Source organism: Haemaphysalis longicornis, unplaced genomic scaffold (genome assembly GCF_048455015.1).
Source record: "Haemaphysalis longicornis isolate Haplotype H1 unplaced genomic scaffold, Haemaphysalis longicornis Haplotype H1 scaffold_7, whole genome shotgun sequence".
In the NCBI taxonomy this organism is placed as follows: domain Eukaryota; kingdom Metazoa; phylum Arthropoda; class Arachnida; order Ixodida; family Ixodidae; genus Haemaphysalis; species Haemaphysalis longicornis.
Window position 1 is genome coordinate 123,473,230 of NW_027526422.1, and position 21,579 is coordinate 123,494,808.

General features: G+C 45.9%; 1 long non-coding RNA gene across 1 annotated transcript; it reads right to left on the reverse strand.

The window, feature by feature from the left end:
- Nucleotides 1–1,603: 1,603 nt before the first annotated feature.
- On the reverse strand, nucleotides 1,604–15,460 carry LOC144145033 (uncharacterized). Its single transcript, XR_013317402.1, has 3 exons — nucleotides 14,038–15,460; nucleotides 5,118–5,210; nucleotides 1,604–1,737 (listed from the first exon to the last, which is right to left on the reverse strand). It is a non-coding gene; the product is annotated as an uncharacterized LOC144145033 (long non-coding RNA).
- Between the last annotated feature and the right edge of the window lie 6,119 nt (nucleotides 15,461–21,579).

The following is a 21,579-nucleotide window of genomic DNA, read 5'->3' on the forward strand; positions in this document are numbered from 1 at the left end:
CACCACGCCCGAGAAATATCTATCCGGGCCGAGGACGAGCTACCGCACCCCGCAACGAGCTGCAAAGACATTGTCCAAATGTACCGAAACGAGCGATGTAGGCTTCCCGGTCCGCATCTGCAACTGGACAGACGACAGCAGACGATCGTTCATCGCGTGCACTCAGTGGCTAAGGCGTTGCGCTGCTGAGCATGAGGTCGCGGGTTCGATTCCCGGCCGCGGCGGCCGCTTTTCTGATGGAGGCGAAAAGCAAAAACGCCCATGTGTACGAGATTTCGGCGCAGGTAAAGATCCTCAGGTGGTAAAAATTAATCCGGAGCCCTTCACTACGGCGCGTCTCATCGCCTGCGTTGCGTCGGCGCGTTAAACCCTACAATCAATCAATCATCGCGTGCAAGCGGGGTCGCTAGCGCACCCTGTGCTCCTGAACGGAATCTACCCGGCCGAGCACGACAGCTCGTGCCCGTTCTGCAAGGAGGAGCGAGGCACTCTCGCGCACATCATAGGGGAGTGCACGAAATTCAAGACCCCCCCACCTTCCCTTCCACCCACCCCTATCCCCAACCCCCTCGAGTGATGGGAGACCTTGCTGTCCAGCCCCGACCTAGCCACTCAGTACGGACTGGTGGCCAGGACCCAGGAGCTGCTGGACACTAATGGGTCCCGTGACTAGGGAACCACCCCATCTGCTGCCTGCGCGCACAAACCTTATTTAAAGGGCTCAGTAAAAGTTGATTCTCTTTCTCTCTCCCGCAGTTCGCTCAAAGCTATACAGTTAAACACCTGATCCGTGAAGAACAAAATTGAACCCTTAGACACATTTTTCTGTGATTTTTCGTTTCTATTTTCTGTAATTATGCTAAGTGAAACCTTGAGCACAGGTACGAATGATGTATTTAGAACGCCAGAATATCCCAAGCAGCACAAGCCTGTACGGCTTATAATCAACCTAAGAACTTCAGCCGGGTAATTTCTGCCCGGCCTTTCTCCAGTGAAAGTGTAAAGCGCGCACTCAAAGGTGGGCCTCTGCCGTGTGTTTAAAGTTAACTGCTGTACACCCAATGGCCACTCTCCTTTTACCAATTCATTGCAGAGGGGTTCACAACAGTCTCCGGCCGTACAGCTTTGCCGCAGATCAGCCGTTAACTTTTGCCGATGGCTGGCTGATGAACCTTTGCCCGAGGCCGGCTGTTTAACTTTTGCAGGAGGTCAGCTGTTGACCTTATGCCGATGGTCAGCCGTTGAAATGAGTCTAATCAATGGCCCATAAGCTTTTGCCGAAGTACGGCCAGTCAGCTTCTCCTGGTGAGCGGCTCTTGAACATATTCTGGTGCCTGGCTGTTCAACTTTAGGTATATACTAGCCGTTCAACCATAGTAGACATTCTGCCATTTACATCCCGGCTGTCCAACCCCAGCAGCTCGAATTGCGCACATTCAGTTCGAATTGCGCACATGGGTTCCTAAAAACGGGACATGCTGTAAGTTCGTACTGCATGCATAAGCATTTGTGCCCTTTTAAAGAGCACTGTTTGCCCTTTTCAGGGACAAATGTAATGATTTACAAAGCCTGTGGTGATTAGGTTTTTTGACTTAATTTATTTTGCTCAGTTCATACTGTCCAGTGTCTTCCGCTTCGTGGGGCCGCCATCCCGGTCACCGGCGGAGTATAGCCATTTTTTAATAACACCTGCCACAGAGACCTTGTTTGCGTCGGGGTACCTGGGCTGTATTGACACTGAAAGAAAATTGAAAACAGACAAATAAGTAATAAAAATATCCACAATGCCCTTCCTGAAAAAAAAATTCAATTGATTGATTATGAGGTTTAACATGCCGAAACTACGCAGGTTATGAGGTGCGCCGTAGCGGAGGGCTCCGGATTAATTTCAACCACCTGGGGATCTTTCATGTGCCGAAATCTCAACACATGGGCGTCTTTGTTTTTCGCCTCCGTCAGAAAAACGGCCACCGTGGCTGGGATTGAACCCGTGACCTTCAGCACACCAGCACAACGCCTTAGCCACTAAGCTACCGCGGCGGGTGAAAAAAAAAGTATTACAAGCTTGCTTAATGCAATGGCATGACGTTAGCAATGACATCAGCGTTCCGCGCATAACTTTCGCGAGGCTGTTTGCGACAGCAAAGCCACGCCTTTTCTTGCCTTCAGATCGTTTTCGCGGGTCTACACCAAGTTTCCGGCAGCAGACTACTTTGATGGCGAGTCCGCAGGGATGAAAAACCCCGGGACATTCGTTTCCCTCTCGGAACACGCTTCGTCGGGCCGCGCTCATGTTAAACTTGCTCGTCGCAGTTCCGGGCAAATACTACGGCGTCGTCGAGGTAGACTAGGAAGGTGTGCCATTTTCTGAGGCTTCCCCTCAGCTGCACTGGTCACTGCTGTTTGCAATAGCAAAGCCACGCCTCAATTTTGTTCATAATGTTTTTATGTCCACATTCTATGAAAAAAATTCTACATGCGCAAAAAGAATGATCAAAGCGGTGCAGATATGAGAAAGTTCTATTTTTTAGTCTAAAAATACAAGCACATGCAGTACTGGCAACGTCACACTTGAGGCCTCCGGATATGACGACAAAGAGCGGCGGCCCTACAGTTGGCTCAGCTTGAAAGTGTATATGCCATTATTTTGACCAAACGAGCCTAAATGTTGCCTTACTGCTTGTTTTTTTTAAAGTAAGCATAAAAGCTTAACCGTGGGCTCAAAGAATACAAAAATCTATAGAGACAGTAACAGAGAGCCTATGGCTCCGCTTCGAGCACGTGTGCCTATCCATGGCGTGTTACGATGCACCACTGTTGACATCGCCTGGCGTCAGCGCGCATCGCCGAAATACATGCGAACTTGTTCCTTCGCACGCCGTATGCTGATGTCTATTCACGGCAGATATTGGCATCGATGGTACAGGAGGCGTGGTCAGGGAGCGTAGCAAAAGTGGACGGCAGCTCCCAGGTTATCAGTCCGTCTCTAAGTCTAGGGACATGTTTTAGCACTGGGAAATGCTGTTCCGTTCACTAAAAAATAGCAACATTTTTTTTCTCTAGCAGTGATTGGCTGCCTTGAGACAAATTGAACCAAACTGTTTTTGTTGGCAAGCTATTATCTCTTGGAGACAGATATAATTCTAGTGGCACATTCTGTATTTCGCTACCTTTGCTTGCGTCGTAGAGATTGCGATCGCGTGATGCTTGTCATGAGGTAAATATGGAAGCTCTAGCTATATTGCTTCTAGTATTAGCAAGATGGGGGTTGTCTGCAAGATTGGTGCGTGAGACACAAGCATTCTCACTGCCAGAATTTCTCAAACATGACAAGAAACAGACACACCTGGCAATATTTGTTGACTATATAGCTCTGTGCTCAATTTTTGCAAGCCTCACAGCTTGTGTATATGGTCGAGAGGTAAGAAGCTGGAGTACTGTTTTGCAAGTCAGTGGTTCTAATCCCGCGGTTTTTTTTTTTTTTTTTGCTGTGAGCGTTCTATAAGGTTTTTTTACCAGAATATGCAGCTGCTTCTTTAACCTTTCTTTGAACCCACAAGTGACGTTCACATGAAACCTCAATAGCAAGGCAGCGCTGAACATGGCTTCACACTAAATTAAAGAGAGGTAAAGATGGTACAGAGTTCAGACAAAGAGGCATAGCAACACCCATCGACGCAGCGGCAGGCACGTCACTTTGCTGGTCTCGTGTGGCTGCTTGTCCTCTTCTACTTGCCGGCACGGTACCACCGAACGACAGCGTTAAGAAGCGCAGAAAGGAGCTTCCCAGGTCAGGCCACCATGGGCTTAAAACTTCCAGGACGTATTTTTTGCCGCCCTCATTTGTCCCGCCATATGACATCAGGGTCAGTGAGAAAGTGAGCAGCGGATTTTCAGTTTTCGAGAAGAGGGCAGTGCTCTATTTGCTTGTATTTTTAAATTTAAAATTAAACAACTTTTTTATTTCTACACGGATCTTGGCATTTTTTTTGCATCTATCTCTGCACGACACAAAGAACAGATGTAGTGCCCAAAAAGTACCTGAAAGAAATGTGCTCTGTTCGAGAAATTCACGAGGGACAAATCCACACACACAAAAAGGAAGCAGACAAAATGAGATTTGACAGACTAGCAATTGAATTTTAATCATGAGTGATAGAAAGATTCCACTTTCCTGCAAAATGTCTTATATAGGCAATTGGGGCATTGCCTTAATTAAAGGTTTAAAGAGCACCCTGCGCAATGAGTTGAGAGGGAATGATTATGTGCGATCTTGCATCGCACGTACCTTCCATCATAGCGACCATATTTTCATGATTCTTGTAGGAGGTGATTGCTGGGACGATAGACGTTACCCCAAAATACCTTACGAGTAGTCGAGGGAAAGTGCTGCGGGTCCCATCGATAGGCAAGGGTGCGAGAAAAAGCCCACCAATGCCTACGCAAGATGCTGTGTAGGGACATTGCTGATGAGATACCTCTTTCATGTGGAAAGGTCTGCATTGGGCACACTGGAAGGTGTGTGAACGTGCGATTGCGTGAACATGGACATAACCTCTCAGTTGAGAACTGCACAAGTGGGCATAACCCCATCCATAGCTCTGCAAGCGCATACATGACGCTCTTAAAAAGCAAGTGAAAATTGTCCAGGTGCAGTGAGATACAGGAAGCTTACCACATAGGAAAGAACGGATTCGATTGTGTCAGTGACATTTCAACGGGTCTTCATATGAAACAGCGTATTTATTAGGCTGTGAACTTTCCTTATCACAATCTTTTTTGCATGCAAGTGGAGCCACGTAACTGTGGCCTGCAATTATGTGTTCTTACGCTGCCTAAAAGTTAGTTGCTAGTCATTGCCTGTTCTCACCAGCTACTTTCTGTGATTGTCAATATTTCGCGCCAAGTTCAAGTATCGTTAAGATGCACCAACTCGCCAAACACGTCTTTCTAAGCTTGAAAGAAGGGATGAAATAACCTAAAACACAAAGCAATCACACTGTGCTTCACGGCTATGCTAAAAAACCCACCAGTAACTATTAACAGCAGGTATTATCTACAGCCTAATAAACTGCATGTCAATATCCTCGATTTTAAGATGCAGAAATCCCACAAACCTTGTGAGATTAGCAGCAGTGACGCACATATTTCGCCCACTCTCATCCACAGCGTTTGTGGCAGGATCAGTAGCAAGGAGCTCATGCCAGGCACTGAAAAAAAACAAGACCACACATAATTTACGGTACTTTGAAAATGAAAAATGGACAAGCAACCAAAACGAATAGAAAACCGGGCAAGCATTTTGAATGCTTGAGCGGGGTCACAAACTGTTACAAAATTGTAAAAACAATTCTTTCTTAAGATCTTTGCAGCAGCCATAAAAATTTTGGAATTTGTTAGCACCAGGAAATTAGTCTGTAAACAGGTCCTCTGACACAGGGGTTCCCTCCCACAAGTGTTGCAACGTAATGAGAGCATGCTTGTCAATCTTCCCACGAAAACCTGCCTTGAGTTGTTCGCAACACCCAGAAAGTTTCCTAGATGCCACCCATCTCTGTCACAAATGAAAGCATCTAGAACTGACAACCTTAGGTTGTCCAGTGCTTCATGTTCAGACGATATACGAAAATGCTATAAATCAGGGGTTGGCAACCCGCAGCCCATGGGGCAGTATTATGTGGCCCCCGGCACAATGGTAGACCCCTTTTCCTCTGTACCTTTCTACCTGAAGGCCGACATGGCAGTTTTGACCTCAACTGGCATGAAAGCTCGTGACATTCGTGCTGGAAATAAACATGATAAGGATTGCTATTCTAGTTTTGTACACTGCTTTCAATTTCCTCCCCAAAATTTATTTGCCTGCAAAGCCCCCCTCCCCTCCCAACCAATGTGCCCTCCGGCCCCCTCCGTGTCCATTACATTAAACCCGGCTCTCCGCCTTAAAAGCTTGCTGACCCCTGCTATTCAGCAAAAGTTGCAAATTTTTAACCTGTCACTGCTTGTTCAATTCGAAGTGAATGAAAATAAGTAAGATCTCTCCTTTGTATGCATCACGCGAGCATACAAACCCATTAAACCCTTCGTAATTTCAATGAAGGGCCCATGAAGACTTGCTAGGGTTGAGGCTAGGCCAAGTTGATTCTAAGTTGAAAAAGACGAGACTGCAAAATGGGCGATACATCAGACAAAGAAATGAGAAAAAACACAAGTGCTGTTGTTTCTACTTATTTCTTCGTCTTTTGTGTCGCCTGTTTTGGGCATTTCCTTCCTTTTCACCCAAGACGACAGCAGACATTTTTTTAAAGACTGGGCTGTAGCTTATGGCTCTCGACAATTGTGTTCAATAGAAAACACTGGCACCATCACTGAAGGATCTGCGTTTTCTCAGAAGGATCAGGCAGAGTAGGCCACCTTGGATACGTCACGGGAGCCCTGACATAGGCAGTTTGAGGAGAGGCACACATGGCATCACACTGATCTCGATGTCGAAAGGAAATCCATCCTTAACTTTTTCGAGCATGCACATATTAAAATTGACTTGAAATATGTTCTTCCGAACACTTACAGGTTAACCTTCCTGAGGGGTATCTCTATTTAAAACGAAAGCTTTTTATGTAGTCATCTGTGCTTTGAAATTTTGTGCCAGCACTCCTTTAAGGGGAGGATTGAAGTTTTCATTATTCCCCACACTATAATGTGGCAAGGGCCCTGTGACACACTGGAAGGCAGCAGCAAAAAAATGGGCAGTCAGCAAACTAGATTCCTCACCATTGTGATGAAACCAAATCTTTGGAATCGCTGATCAAACAACCTTGCAGAGCTTATCAGTGTTTTAAGTGCAAAATGATATAGCCATGGTGTTCGTTCTTGCTTTAGGTGCTCACTCTGAGTAGAAGCAGGCAACTGAAGCTCACCTGAACCCTCAGGGAGTTCCAAGAGAATGCCAGGCATGATTTACATGATTTGCTGAAAATTCTTTCAACTTTAAAAGCTGCCATGCAATTGAAGAGCCATCCAAAGAATGGTGCAACATCCTACCATTTGCAAAACAGCTTTCTTTCAGTTTATGCTGCTCTCCTTATGCAACTGCATTGCAGCTGTTTGTCCGTCATCTTATCATTAGAAAATATTGTTAATTTTGACATGGAGCCCTAGAAGTTCTAGCAAAAAGTTAACACAACTGTTTTAATACTCAAATAATTTGGTTGTCCCCACACCATCCCTTAATTGAGATTAATACCCTAGTTACATGGCGGAAGTAACTGTAGTTGCGTTTAACGGTGGTTACTAAATTTTAACTGCGGTTATCGCAAACTGCAGTTTTGGCTGTTACATGGGAAATTCCAAGTGTGTCGACAGCGGTCACTTGGTTGCGAGCGTAACAAAAGAAAGTAACAAACTTTTAACCTCATGATAAAAACCAAAGACGAAGCAGTGTAGACATAAAATATCGTTAAACAGTTGCTTCAGACTCAAACGCGACGCACTCGCCCACGGCGAAAAAGGGGCTTCCCCATCAGCTCGCGACCGGCTTGTTCTCGGGTCGGTTTGGTGTTGGGAACTTGGTATCGCGGTCGATATTTGACCGGCGCTATCTCTACAACTGCGAATTACAATACATAGCACAATTTTTAACCTTTATAATATCCACTTTGTCGCATGTGGAACTTCTTTTCCGCGATCAGATTGATTTCGAAGAGGGGCGACAAGCTGTTGCTGCCGTGGTCTGGGCTGGTTCGAGCCGCTTTCAGTGCCGTGTGGACAGACAAGCCGGCATGTTTGCAGGAACGGCCGACGTGCGCACGGATCGTTTCTGAGCGCTGAAAACGCTTCATGATTGCCTGCTTTGTCTATTTTTTTTTTTGCGAACGATTAGCGGAATTTACAAATTTAGGCTTTTCTCGTAGTTGATCGGGTGGACCGGGAAACGAGCTGCTGCTCACGCGCGGTCGTGCCGGCTGCGAGAGCGACGCAAAGAGCACAAGCTCCTCTTGGGGGCAGCTTCGGAGGCCCCGCTATTTGAGGCCTTCGTCTTCTGCGAACGCCAGGTGATTTTTTTCACCTACGCTGATGCGCCGCCACTTGTGTGCAAACTGACTTGTGCGATTTTTGAACACTGCGGCAGCGGCAACTGCGGTTAGCGTAATCGAACTGAGGTGGCCAAGCTCAGATTGCGTTAACCATGGTTAGCGGGGTAACTGTGCCCGTGTAACTAGGGTATAAGTGTCCCAGTCCACTGTGGGAAACTATCAGGCGAGTTTTACTCATTACATAACCAACTGAAGTGTGTGTTAAAATAGGCCATTTCAATCTCTCATTTGGAAAAACAAAGCCCATGAAATGTGTATTTTGAGAACACTTACTGATACAGTTCTGTCATTATTAAGCATCATACTACATTTCCCCCCCTGTAACTTTATCAAATTAAAGCAGTGCATCTCAGCCGTGCTGCAGTACATTAGCATTTATTCGAATAATCACTAAGATCAAAAAGCCTCATAGCAGCCACTGAGTAAAAATGTTTGTGCGAATGACGGGAAAGGAATGCTTCTATCATGAAAATACAAAACCTGGACCTCGTACTTACATTATTGCACTTTTTACAGCATACATACCATTGGCTTTATTTCAGTTGTCTCAATTACGGCATAGTACCACATTTTCTCTTTAGTCTTGTGTAACAAAGCGAGGATATTGCAAGAAGCACACACCGCAAAATTCTGCGCATAGGTGTCCTCGCAGTGTTGAACCTCAAAAAAAAAAGAAAAGAAAAGCACACGCAATGAGAAAACAAACAGGCCCAATTTTTTTGCACTACGGCTATGAATGGTCAGTTGCCTAGATTGTAAAACTCTGCTGCCCCAATATTGTTGAGGCCACGGAAATGGCAGGGAACAAACTCAGTACGCTCGCACGAGCTTTGCAGTCACAGAAATTGCAGTGTGCAGTCGTAGTTGACAAAGAAAGATGCCAAAAAAGGTGCGTATGTGTGTGTAGGGGGGGGGTGAGGAGGGGGCATCAGTAGTTGCTCAGTAAAGCCACCAGCGGTTGTCTTGCAACTAAAGGTAGAAAAACTATTTTCTTCAAAAAAAATGTGTGAATGCATTTGACTACTCACTGTTTAGCCGTACAGAACTTTCCAAGCTCACTGACGACTTATTTATAAGAGGTTTACAGCACTGTAGAAAGCCACGGCTTCTTTCTTAATAACTACGACTGCTCTAAAATTACAGCCAGGCTGCATTCTGAACTTTTCTACCAGAAATGCTGTTTTGCAAAGAACAAACTATTTGCCGCAGTGTTTCACTCGGCATCATCTTTACTGCTTTCAAAACAGCGGTTTATTTGTACTGCAGAAACGGCTTCCTCGAATGTTTCTTTTTTTATATTAGCTTTCTAAGGAAGGTTTGCAACCTCCATTTAAAGGTTAGCAGTGTACTGTGTTCACAATGGGAAAAAAAAAACAGTCGACAATATTCACGTCTTTGCTGCGGTGCTTACAGGATAGCGGCGGCCCATGCACTAGCCCAAAGCTGGGAAGCATGCATGCACCACCGTGTGCAAGCAAAATACCTACAAGCTCGTAGAGCAAAATCTTCTGAGAAATGTCATCACATCTAAAAATACTTTTTTCCTTTCGTGCAAGAAAATGCACTACAATTTCCTACTATCTTAAGGGGGGACGAGGGTCTTAAAACTAACTTTTTTATTTATGGGTAGAAACTTATGAAAATTTGCACACGGATGTGCTTTTCTCTGTAGATTTCAAATATGCAATTATATTTGAGCTGGTGCTGTTAGTTCAAAAGTTATCATACAAAGTCTAAACCACAATTAGGTAATTTATTACGCAGCTTTAATGAACTTTTGCATTGCATTTTGTCGCTTTTATTACATGAATGGATAGCCAGAGAGTTCCCATACCCGATGACATTCTTCGTTTTTCTCTAAAGTCACGGCATCCTAAAAAAATATGTCAAGTACAAAAAATGGCAGTATTGGATATTTTGGCTCATCAAAATAACTGCAAGTCATTATTTATGCGTAGCCTAAACAGAAAAACTAAGAATGTCATCGGCTGCTTCAGGCTGTACTGAAAAAAATGGTACCAAGATTGACCTTATGAAGCAAAAAGAAGTTTCCAAAAAGCTGCGTAAGGCTGAGGGAAGTGACCAAAAATATGAAACTGAGAAAACTGCATTTGAAGTTTGGCCATGTGTTATGAGATGAACCGTCAGTAGTGTAGCTTCAAAATTTCCCAGTAACAAAGACATGTTCTTCCCATTTTCAAATATGTCTTTGGATTCCAAAAATGCCAACTAGAACTAGAGATACAAAAGGCCAAGTAACGGACCCGATCAGGAATTTAGCAAAATTTATCGACTTCGAATCGGTTGGCATTTTGTTAGCGTTGTGAAATCTGGTAGCGTCTTGCCGGCGTCGTGAAAACTGCAACAGTCCTTCGTGAAGTGCCATCATCTATTACAGTGCACTGTGGTACCCAGAATATTGTGTACGGCAAAAGTGTGAGGGTGAAACTTGCTTTAGGTGCCCCCCTTTTTTTTTTGTTCTTTGGTGAGGCTATTTCATTCGCGGTTTTTATGCTGGAAGTTTGAGAGGATACCGTGGTGGGACACTGCGCAGTGTGTTTTCCGCAAATGCATCATGTTGTTGGCCTCAAAAGGGTCTTTTGGGGAAAATAAATGTAGCCGAAAGGCAAACTTTCTTGGCCTATGGGGATAAACCCATAGACGCCTTTTTCCTTCAAGCCGTGCATGGTGCGGCTATCTCCATCGGACATCACGGTTGTGTACCGCAGCCCATTCTTGGAGAGCGAGCGCTTGAACATTATCAGGGCTGCCTCTACCTCCATGCGTCCTGCACCACAGTCAATGTTGCGCTGACACTCATGGTCTGCCAGCCAATCTTCGTAGCCCTCATCTGAAGCTTTGGGTCCGATGGCGCAACCTAAGCAAAAGTTAGAGAGGACTACATGATCAATCACCAAGCCGGTGTACACTTCAATGATGCAGCCCACTCCAATGTGTGACAACCATCCCCTTGTCATCCACGTGCCATCAAACATCACATCTACGTTGTTTGGCGGCTGACCAAGGTCCGAGTACAAGTCCTTGATGGCACGCACACTATCAGCTTCAGAGGCTGCTGCAGTGTCCTCGGAAACCTGAACCACTTTCCTCAAGTGCGCTTGGAATGAATGTCTTGTGGTGCAGGCCTCTGTGGGACAAGTTCATACCAGCACAAAAATCTGACAGAGCAGTCACCCCCTTCCCGATGCTTTGAATACTTTTCAAAGCCCTCATATTCACTTCAAAAAGAGTGATATTGCCAGATCCTTCGGTCGTTGGCAAGGAAAAACGTCCTACCCGGTGTTCACAAACTGAGCACGTCACCTCGAGCTTCACGGCGAGGCCGTACTGCCGGTCAGGCTTCCTCAAATCCGGCGCCGCCAGCCCGCACTTGCCGCACCTGACGTGCGCAAAAAGGTCCTTCAGCATTGCAAAATCCACTAAGACAAAATCTGTGTCGGAATCTTCCTCTGAGTGCGCCAAATCCACTTCAAGGAGGTCGAATTTCCGCTGCGTTGCTGACTTGGTCTCCATTCCGCGCTTGACCTCGTCCGCTTGTTCCGTACGCGCGGCGATCTCCTCCGCCGTGTAATACCTCGTGTCAAGCCGGCAGGACGTGCTTGGACCAGGTATGGATTCCGGAGGTGGTTGGTCAGGCGATGGGGCAGGCGAGGCAATACGAGGCGGCGAACGATTCTCATCCGGCGGAGTCGAGCGGCCCGAAGTCGCACCACGCGACCTTGGGATAGGCGGACGACGCTTTCGCTTCCCGTGTGCATGACGGGTCGTCTTCTTCAAACGTACGTCTCCTGGCATCATTCACGAAAGTACGCGATGGAAGAATTAGAGGAAACTGTAAAAAAAAACTGCTCTAAGCGAGCGCTGCGCCAGAAGAGCGGACTCCGTCAGACGAGCGTAGCAGACGCCATGATGGCGACCGCCATGACAGCAGTCGCGCCGACCAATGGGAGGGGTCGTACGGCGAACTCAAACCGCGCGCGCCCGCTCTAGCCAATCGGCGGCCGAGAAGGTGCCTTCGGAAAACTGGCAAGGGCGGTCGTTGTACTCAAGCGACGCCATTTTGCGATATCGCAAAATGCGCACAAAGAAACAAGCTTCAAAACAAGACCAAGATGGCGGCGATCGGTCGGCTGCTTCGCCCGCGGGGCGCGCGGGAATTTGAAGCAACTTTTGCCCGATTCGGGGCATTTCGTGGCCCTCGAGGCGTTTCAAAACATGATTTTAGAGTATTTCCCGATGGAATTTCGCGTTGATATTTTGAAGGCAGGTGCTTGAAGGTACAATAATTCCAAAAATTGGATTTTCTCAAAATCGATATTTTGGCCATTTTTGACCATTCTAAGAACCGCGTCCCCCTTAACTGGACCTTTACAAACCGATACCTACCTCGACATCTTAGAAGCCCTTGATTGAGGTCTGTGTTGTGATAATTGCTTAACGTTATCTACCTCAGCACTTATTCATTACTTCAGGCACCCCTGTCTCCAGGGACCTGTCAGGAGAAATGCACACATGGCTTTTTCCACATCGGCATAGTGAATGGCAAAAAAGCAGCTGCCTCTTGAGCTAGTGCCGCAGCACTGACAGGAACATTGTCAGCTTGTTCTATTCCACGGTTATTAACACAGTAAGCTTCTAGCCAACAACGGAGGTTAGAAACTTGCACAGGATACTAAAAAAACTGAGCAAGCCTTGTCTATACAGTACAAGAACTTCTGAACTTGTGGTTGGTTGCTGCAGTGAAGTTTCTGAGGAAGCATAAATAAATGCTGCTTAAAAGACAATAAAGACGAGTTTATGTTGAATTTACATTGGGAATATTTAGTTCTTTGTATGATTATAATTTATGTTTCATCCAGCTGCCCCCAAGTAAGGAAGTTTTTAAGCGCAGACTCGATTTCAGAGCACACATCGTGAACTTGTGCGAGAAGCTGCATCTTTCATGGTTTTCGATAATGTTATGAACTTTCCAAAAATAAAGCACCGATGAGGTTAGATAGTGCCATTACCATCAAACAGTGCTTACTCAATTGCATTCCAGACGATTTGTCTCAGCACCAAGGTTTTGGCAAGTACAATTTTATTCAATGAGTCAGCACCCTACAGCTTAACAGTGCACTAGAGAGCGCACTCATGGTGAGCGAGAACTAACTGCACGACGGGTTTGCCCATGCTGTGCACAGGCTGCAAATGCACCGTGTCGCATGTTGTCTTATCAGATTCATGGCCTCTGAGTGGTATATTTTGTCATGGCAGTCCTCTTGAATATAACAGCTGTACCCACATTTTTCACTTTTTTTTTTCCTCCAGCATGCAGGTCGGCATGCCTTGAGTGAAAATGTGCAAAGGCTGCTTGTTCGAGCATCACTGCACAGTTGTTGAGTACATAAAAAAATAACAAACACAAGATCATTTTGCATTAAAAACCATAACTAAGATTTTGGGGGTCCCTGAGTGCTTCCGCCAATAGATTATCACACCCAATTGAACATATTTGAATGTAGCACCTTTGCAACAATACGCGCTGACGTACGCTGTTTTTAGAGCCCAGTTATTGATTCCAATCCCATTATCTATCGCTAATTTTTGTTCCCTACAGGTTAGCAGTGTTCATTTTATAGACGAGAAACAAACAAAATTCAACCCTTTTCTAGTGCTACAGCTCAGCTCTGCGGGGACGGTGAGACACACAGCTAATTCGTAGGGTATAGGAGTCGGGTGCAGCAATTGACTGGAAAAAGTGTGGCACAGAGAAATATAGCTCCACAAACCGCGATTTCGGTGAGAACCATGCACAGCATGGTCCACTTTGCAGCCTGTGTACAGCTTACGCAATCCTCGCATGCAACTAGCTTTCACTCGCCTTTAACCCACTTTCTACTACACTGTTATACTGTGGGTTGCAAACTGTTGAATATGAACTTACCAATTTTCAAATCAGATTAGGTGTCCGAATCAGCCATAAGATACGCAGTCCAATGTGGCTGGGGCCGTGGCTGCTCCCGCTGTCCCCCGGGAAATGCCTGCACAGCTCCACACCAATCCCGGGCAAATGGCGCCACCCTGAGAAGGTTGGAAAATTGGGGTCTATAGTCAGGGCGCCTACCAAACTGATGCGTCAAAATTTCCCTAGTTTTTCAAAATTTCAATCAGTGCTTCAGCAAATTGCCATGAGCAACATGAGTTCATCCATCTCTAGGCAGTCTGAAAACGTCACATGATGCTGTCATGATCAAGTATGCTGATCAAAACAATAGAGGAGGTGAACAAATATCATCATTTCTTAAATTGAATTTAAATAGTTAAATACAAATACGAATGTTACTGTATTTAGTCGATTATAACACGTTTTCTTTTTGCAACCTGAAGTCAACCCGCGCGTTACAATCTAACACCGCAACTGAAGTTGCCTAAAATTGCAATGATGCACCCAATTGTCATCAATGGCTACAGTTTTGACCATTTCGCAATCTATGTCAGCAAGATGTGTCAGAGTTGTTCGGGTCCACTACAAGCTAAGACCGACTTTTTCCGTTTCCTTGCTTTTTTTCTGTGGTGGTTGACAGCGTGCGCAACGTTTTTCCTTTGTTTTTGCGCCGTACTTTTGTATTGAGGCATAGGTAACTTTCATTGCCCTCAAGTGTTTCATCAACACCTCTTCAGCTCCCCTTGTTACGGCAACGTGTTGCATTCAGTATGACCCATGCTATTTTAATGGCTCAAGAAATCGGGAATTCGGCAGCTCCCCGAAGAGTCAACATCGACCGTCTGTGGATGGCAGCTGCTGCGGGAGCGCCTTTTTACATGAGACCCCTGCCCAAAAAGTTTCCGAGGGCCTTGCTACAGCTGCCACGTCGAATTACAAAAGGGTGTTGCTGATTTTGTCACGAAACAGTGTAACCGCCTTTTGGCGGTCAGTGTTGAGCTGATACAGCTCAAAACAAGTGATATCGCTCAAGAGGACTGTGATTTGGGCGAATTGGTGAAAGTTCATGATTGACAATCCAGCGCGCGGAAACACGGCACAAAAAAGAACGAACGAAAAAGAACGAGAGTTAGACAGGACAGCGCTGCTCGACAGATCGCTCGACAGATGGGCTTCCTGCGAAGTTATAAGTGTCAAAGGTGGGCGCCTAGCCCAAGTGTTTGAAAAATAAATGTGCTTTTCCATAATTCCACTGGCCTCACGTGAGTACTTTGGCGGCTCTTCTTTTTTTTTTGGCACGACAGAAAGTTACCCCTTGAGTTACTTTAGTGGTTTTAATTTTTCTTTCTGGATGCGATGAAGTCACCCCTCACACTACAATCGTGGTCACATTAGAATTCAGTAAACACGGTACGTGGTTGTCTTTGGCATTATTATTGGAAGGGCAAAATTCAAAATTAGCATACACTATGTTCTCTGCGCTTTTTTTAGACCGATCTTGATCAGAAGAGCAAGACTATAACCAACAACAAAATGAAATCTTATTTGTGCCCGATCATCAATGAGAGAAGCTTTTGAGGTATTAAAAAATGATGGACTGTTTCAGGTACCCCTGCTTGGTACACAGGGGGGTTGCGGCCAAATCATTAGGGAGCACTGCCTTGCTGCCCCAATATCTACCTATAGTAGACCATGCAGGAGCACAAGCCAGCATGGGCTACTTTAGGTAAACCTACCCATCCGTACCTGCCGCAGTGGCTAAGGCATTGCGCTGCTGAGCACGAGGTTGCGGGTTCAATTCCCGGCTGCTGCGGCCGCTTTTCTGATGGAGGCAAAAAGCAAGAACGCGCACGTGTACGAGATTTCGGCGCACGTTAAAGATCCCCAGGTGGCCAAAATTAATCCGGAGCCCTTCACTACGGTGCGCCTAATCGCCGGCGTTGCGTCAACGCGTTAAACCCCACAATCAATCAATCATCATCATCATCTACCCATCCGTACCATTGATGCATTTTATTTGCCAGGGCTATCAACATTTGCCCCCTCATCCCACCAAAAGGCTCTGATAAAAATCACGTGATTACGTTACGCCGTCGGATTGACTGATTGCAGGGTTTAACACGCTCAAGCTGCACATGGGCTATGAGGCGTGCAGTAGTGGAGGGCTCAAGATTAATTTTGAGCACCTGGGAAACTTTAACTTATGCTGAATCTCGAGACAAGGGTGTTTTCGCTTTTCGCCTCCATCAGAAAAGCCGCCACCGCGGCCAAGATCAAACCTGCATATATGGGCTCAGCACCACACCTTAGCCACTGAGCCTAGCTGTGGGTGCATTATGCTGTCAGTGTCTCAAACTTGCGAATACAGTAAATGCTGCTTAGGTACTAACATTACCCTATAGTGCAAAGAACCAAACTTTTGACTGCACCTAATTTACATTGTTTTGGTACAATTTTTTTTTTCACATCCTTCGCACACTATCTAGCCAAATATATGGTCAATATGATGACCAGGCGGTTGATGCCTCGCCAGAATTACCACCCCATCAACATGTGCGGTCACTTTACTGGCCCGAAAGAATCTAAATCGTCAATTCTTATGATTTGAGAAAGCGAACTCATGATCTTGAGTAGCATGTGGCTATGCCTCATTTAAAAACAGAACCCAGCATGTAAACTTTTGTCTGCACACATTTAGAGGCACTAAAGCCATTTTATATAGCTGAAAAAAAAAATTTAATTAATGAGCAAGAATAAACAAAATATGGCAAAGAAATCACAACGGTTCGTTTCGGTTCGACAAAAATCTATTTGGTTGAAATGATTGATTTATTGTAGGGTTTAACGCGCCGACGCAACGCAGGCGATGAGGCGCGCCGTAGTGGAGGGCTCCGGATTAATTTCGACCACCTGAGGATCTTTAACATGCGCTGAAATCTCATACACAAGGGCATTTTTGCGTTTCGCCTCCACCAGAAAAGCGGCCGCCGCAGCCGGGAATTGAACCCGCGACCTTGTGCTCTGCAGCGCAACGCCTTGCCACTGAGCCACCGCGGCAGGTTATTTGGTTGAAATGAATTTGAACTCACACAACAACTGAGCCTGTGCGCATAATGTAAGCACTGTGCTCACAGCATTTTGAGCAGTCACAGTATGCAGTCGACATAAAGAAATGAAGCATAAAGATGCCTCACTCCAGGTGATGATGATGATGTTAGGTTTTCTTGGCGCAAGGGCATCAAGGCCAAAGAGCGCCAGTACTATGGTGAGGATTATTCAAGTGAGAATATAAAGTACAGAATATATAATAAAAGGTATCTCAGATTTCTGTTGGTGTAGAGGGCCAAGAATTGGTGTAGAGGGCCAAGTAAAAACATTTGACACTATGACAGGCATTTTCTACGTGCACCCCTTGCCCCCGTCTTTGCGGTAGCAATGAGTGGCCCTACCGGGTCCTAGCGTGCGATGGTGGCTCGGCTCACGGGTGATACGACACATACTTTTAAAAATCTACGTCTGAGATGTACTTAAAAACACGGTTAGTAGAGAAAAGTGGCTCGTCTGATAAAAACAGCAATGGGTGTTGAGGGATCATGCGTGTGTACCATTCTGGAAAATGAAGCTTTCTTTGCGGTTCAAGTAGTTTGCATTCTACCAGTACGTGAATGACTGATAGCGACCCTCCACACCTCAAGCAGCGTGGCTGTTCTGTTCCTTTCAATAGGTACGCATGTGTAGCATGGGTATGGCCTATGCGCAGTCTACAGAGAGTAACCTCTGTGATCCTGTCTCGTTTCTCACAGATCGATCTACCTAACTTGGGTTTTACCATGTGCAATTTGTTTGCTGTTTCCCCATTCCAATCTTCCTGCCATTGGTCTCGCAGCCTCTTACGTACGTACGCTTTAAGATCCTCGTACGGGACGCTTTGAATATCTAGATCACTCCGAAGAGCTGCAGTTACAGCATTCCTGTCTGCTTGCTCATTTCCGGCTATGCCGCAGTGACCTGGGACCCAACAGACAGTGATTTCAAGTTTTTGTTTGTGGGCTGAGCACAGTAGTTTTATCAATTGATTAAAGACTGGATTTTTTTGTAACTTTCCTGACGCTAAAGCCTGCACAGCACTTTGAGAATCCGTGAATATCACTGACTTTGGGACATTGTTCTCAATAATATATTCTACAGCCAATACAAGGCCGCGTGTTTCAGCAGTGAATATAGATGTGGCTTCAGGCATAGTCTTTGACGTGGAAAAGTTGGGACCATGTGCAGCACATGATACTGCACCAACTGACTTGGATGCATCTGTGTAGAACTCAGATGCTCTGTACTTGTTCTGCAAAAACAAAAAATGCTGCATAATTAATACCTTTGGAGCGGTTCTTTTGTCAATCTTCATAAAAGAGAGATCATAAGAGATAGGGCAGAGATCCCATGGAGGGACAAAGTCAGCAAAGCTGGTTTTCTGAGCGTCAGTGAAGGATATTCCCAGGCCTGCGGCCAGTGCCCTCACCGACAGAAGGAATGGCTCAGCCATGGCAGGTCGCTTTTCAAAAAGCTTGATTGCCTGGTTACCTAGAGTGCTGTTCGGGTGTCCGGTCAAGGATGTCACTTTTAGAGCATAATTCAACCCAGTGTACTTCCGCTGTGTTTCAAGAGACCACTGATTGGCTTCCACATACAGGCTTAACACAGGGCTTGTTCGGAAAGCGCCTGTAGCCAGACGAAGGCCAAGATGGTAGACAGGGTCTAACATCTTTAGTGCTGTTCTCGCGGCAGATTGATAAACAAGACACCCGTAGTCGATGCGGGACCTCACAAGGCTATTGAATAAGGCCAATAGGCACTTTGTGTCAGTACCCCAAGACTGGTGTGAGAGGACTTTCAGGATCCTGACTGTATCCAAACATTTAACTTTAAGGCGTTTGAGGTGTGCAATGAATGAAAGTTTGTCATCAAGCACAACCCCAAGGAACTTGTTCTCCTTTTTTACTGCTATGGGTGTTTCATTAAGTTTAATAACAGGATCTGGGCGGATACCACGCTGCCTAGAGAAGACCACACACTTGCTTTTTTCTGGGTTAAAACAGAAGCCATTCTCATCTGCCCATTTTGTAAGTTTGTTTGCAGCTAGTTGGATTTGCCTCTCACAAATGGACATATTACATGATTTAAACGCAATGTGCACATCATCAACATATAGCGAGTAGGATATGGAGCGAGGCAGTGCAGTTCCTAAGGAATTCATTTTAACAATAAAAAGGGTGCAGCTGAGCACACCACCCTGCGGCACTCCATTTTCTTGGACGAACATCCTCGAGAGGACATTTCCAACCCTAACCTGAAAGGTGCGCTCCGAAAGGTAATCTTTCAAACTGTTCAGCATGTTTCCACAAACTCCAAGGCGGCGAAGATCGCAAAGAATACCGTAACGCCAGGCTGTGTCGTAAGCTTTCTGGAGGTCAAAGAAAACTGATAAACAATGCTGCTTATGAACAAATGCATCCCTGATGTAGGATTCAATAGCCACTAGGTGGTCTGCTGTCGATCTACCAGAGCGAAATCCCGCCTGGCGATTGTCTATAATACCATGGTACTCAAGAAAATAGATAAGGCGACGGTTAATCATTTTTTCGAAGACCTTGCATAAGCAACTGGTTAAAGCGACCGGTCTGAAACTAGTTGCAAGTGATGGATCTTTCCCCTCCTTTAGAATCGGCACCACAATAGCTTCTTTCCACACTTTTGGAAATTGCCCTGCACGCCAGATCTTGTTAAACAACAGTAAGAGCGCTTCTAGCGTGTCGTCGTGCAGGTGCTTAATCATGGTGTATGTTATTCGGTCTCGACCTGGTGATGATTTACCACAAGTAGTGAGCGCCACTTTAAGCTCCTGCATAGTGAAGGGGCAATTATACCCTACCTCAGACTGCCGTTTGTCACGTACAATCTTCCGTTCCTCTGCATTCTTGTGTCTCAGGAAGTTATTTGAATAGTGAGCTGAGCTTGATACATACTCAAAATGCTTGCCTAGAGCATTCGCTTGGTCTTGTAAAGTGTCTCCACTTCTGCTGACCAAAGGGTACGTAAGAGTGTTACTTCCTCGGAGTGCTTTAATTCTCCTCCATACTTTCCGCGTGTCAGTATATGATGTGATTGATGACACAAAACGATTCCAGCTTTCTTTTTTCGCAATACGCCGAATCCGTCTGCCATTGGCCTTTGCCCGCTTGAAAAGTACCAAATTTTCAGTCGTTGGGCACCTACGCAAGACACCCCATGCCTTATTCTGTTCCTTACGGGCCTGCCTACAATCATCATTCCACCAAGGTTTCGGCTTAGCAACCCTACTAGAAGAAGTCTGGGGGATGGACCTCAGCGCAGCTTCAATTATATGAGTGGTCAGAGTCTCAGCAGCTTCATCAATACCAAGGTTGTCTATAAGTGTATAGTGACACTCAGAGAGCTCTTTGAATTTTTTCCAGTCTGCGGCCTCCTCCTTGAACTTTTGTGGGCATGGAGTGTTGTCTTGTTTGTTGTCTACAAGCTTGAGGCTCATTGGAAAGTGGTCACTTCCGTACAGGTTATTAATGACCTTCCACTGGAGTGCTGGAAACAGAACTGGAGAGGCTATGGCGAGATCTATGCAGGAGTACGTGGCATGTGTTGTGTTATAATATGTTGGGTCTTTCTTGTTAAGTATGCATGCTCCAGATGATAGCAGAAACTTTTCAACGAGGCGTCCTCTAGCATCCGTGCGTGCAGAACCCCAGAGTGGGTGGTGAGCATTACAATCCCCAACTAGCAGATACGGCTCTGGCAGCTGATCAACTAATGTTTCAAACTCCATACTGGAGAGCCCGTGGTCTGGAGGTATGTACAGTGAGCATACTGTTACCAGTCTATTAAAGATAATGGCTCGTATGGCTACAGCCTCTAAACTGGTCTGTAGCGGTAAGAACTGGCATGCCACTGATTTTTGCACGATAATCGCAACTCCTCCAGAGGAATGCATGCAGCCATCCCTGTCCTTCCTAAATACAGAGTAGTTCTTTAAGAAGTTAGTTTGGTTCGTCCTCAAGTGTGTCTCCTGGAGACACATAATACTTATTTGGTGTTGTGACAGCAATTCATAGATATCGTCCAAGTTTTTCAGGAGGCCTCTGCAGTTCCATTGGACTACATTATCAGTTACCATCAGCTTATGCTGAACAAGGATTAAGGAAGTGCCATGCTGTCACCCTCCCAGGCTCAAGACACCTTCCCAGGAGCCGTGACCCTAGGTGTCTTTTGCTTTGAACGGTCGAGTGACGTGCCGCGTCCTATCGGCGTACTACGCAACGGAGGACTTGGCGTTGTGTCCATGGCTTCTTGCGAAGCCTCGTCAGCAGGGCTAGGCTGGCTGGTTGCGGCAGCCTGCCTCTCAGCAGGGACCGGCAGTGCAGTGCCAGCAAGGGGCCTAGCGTTGGCATCAAGGGGTGCTGGGGCAGCCCTTGACGCTTCTTTTGTGGCATGTGCAGTGGCCTTAGCCACCGGCAC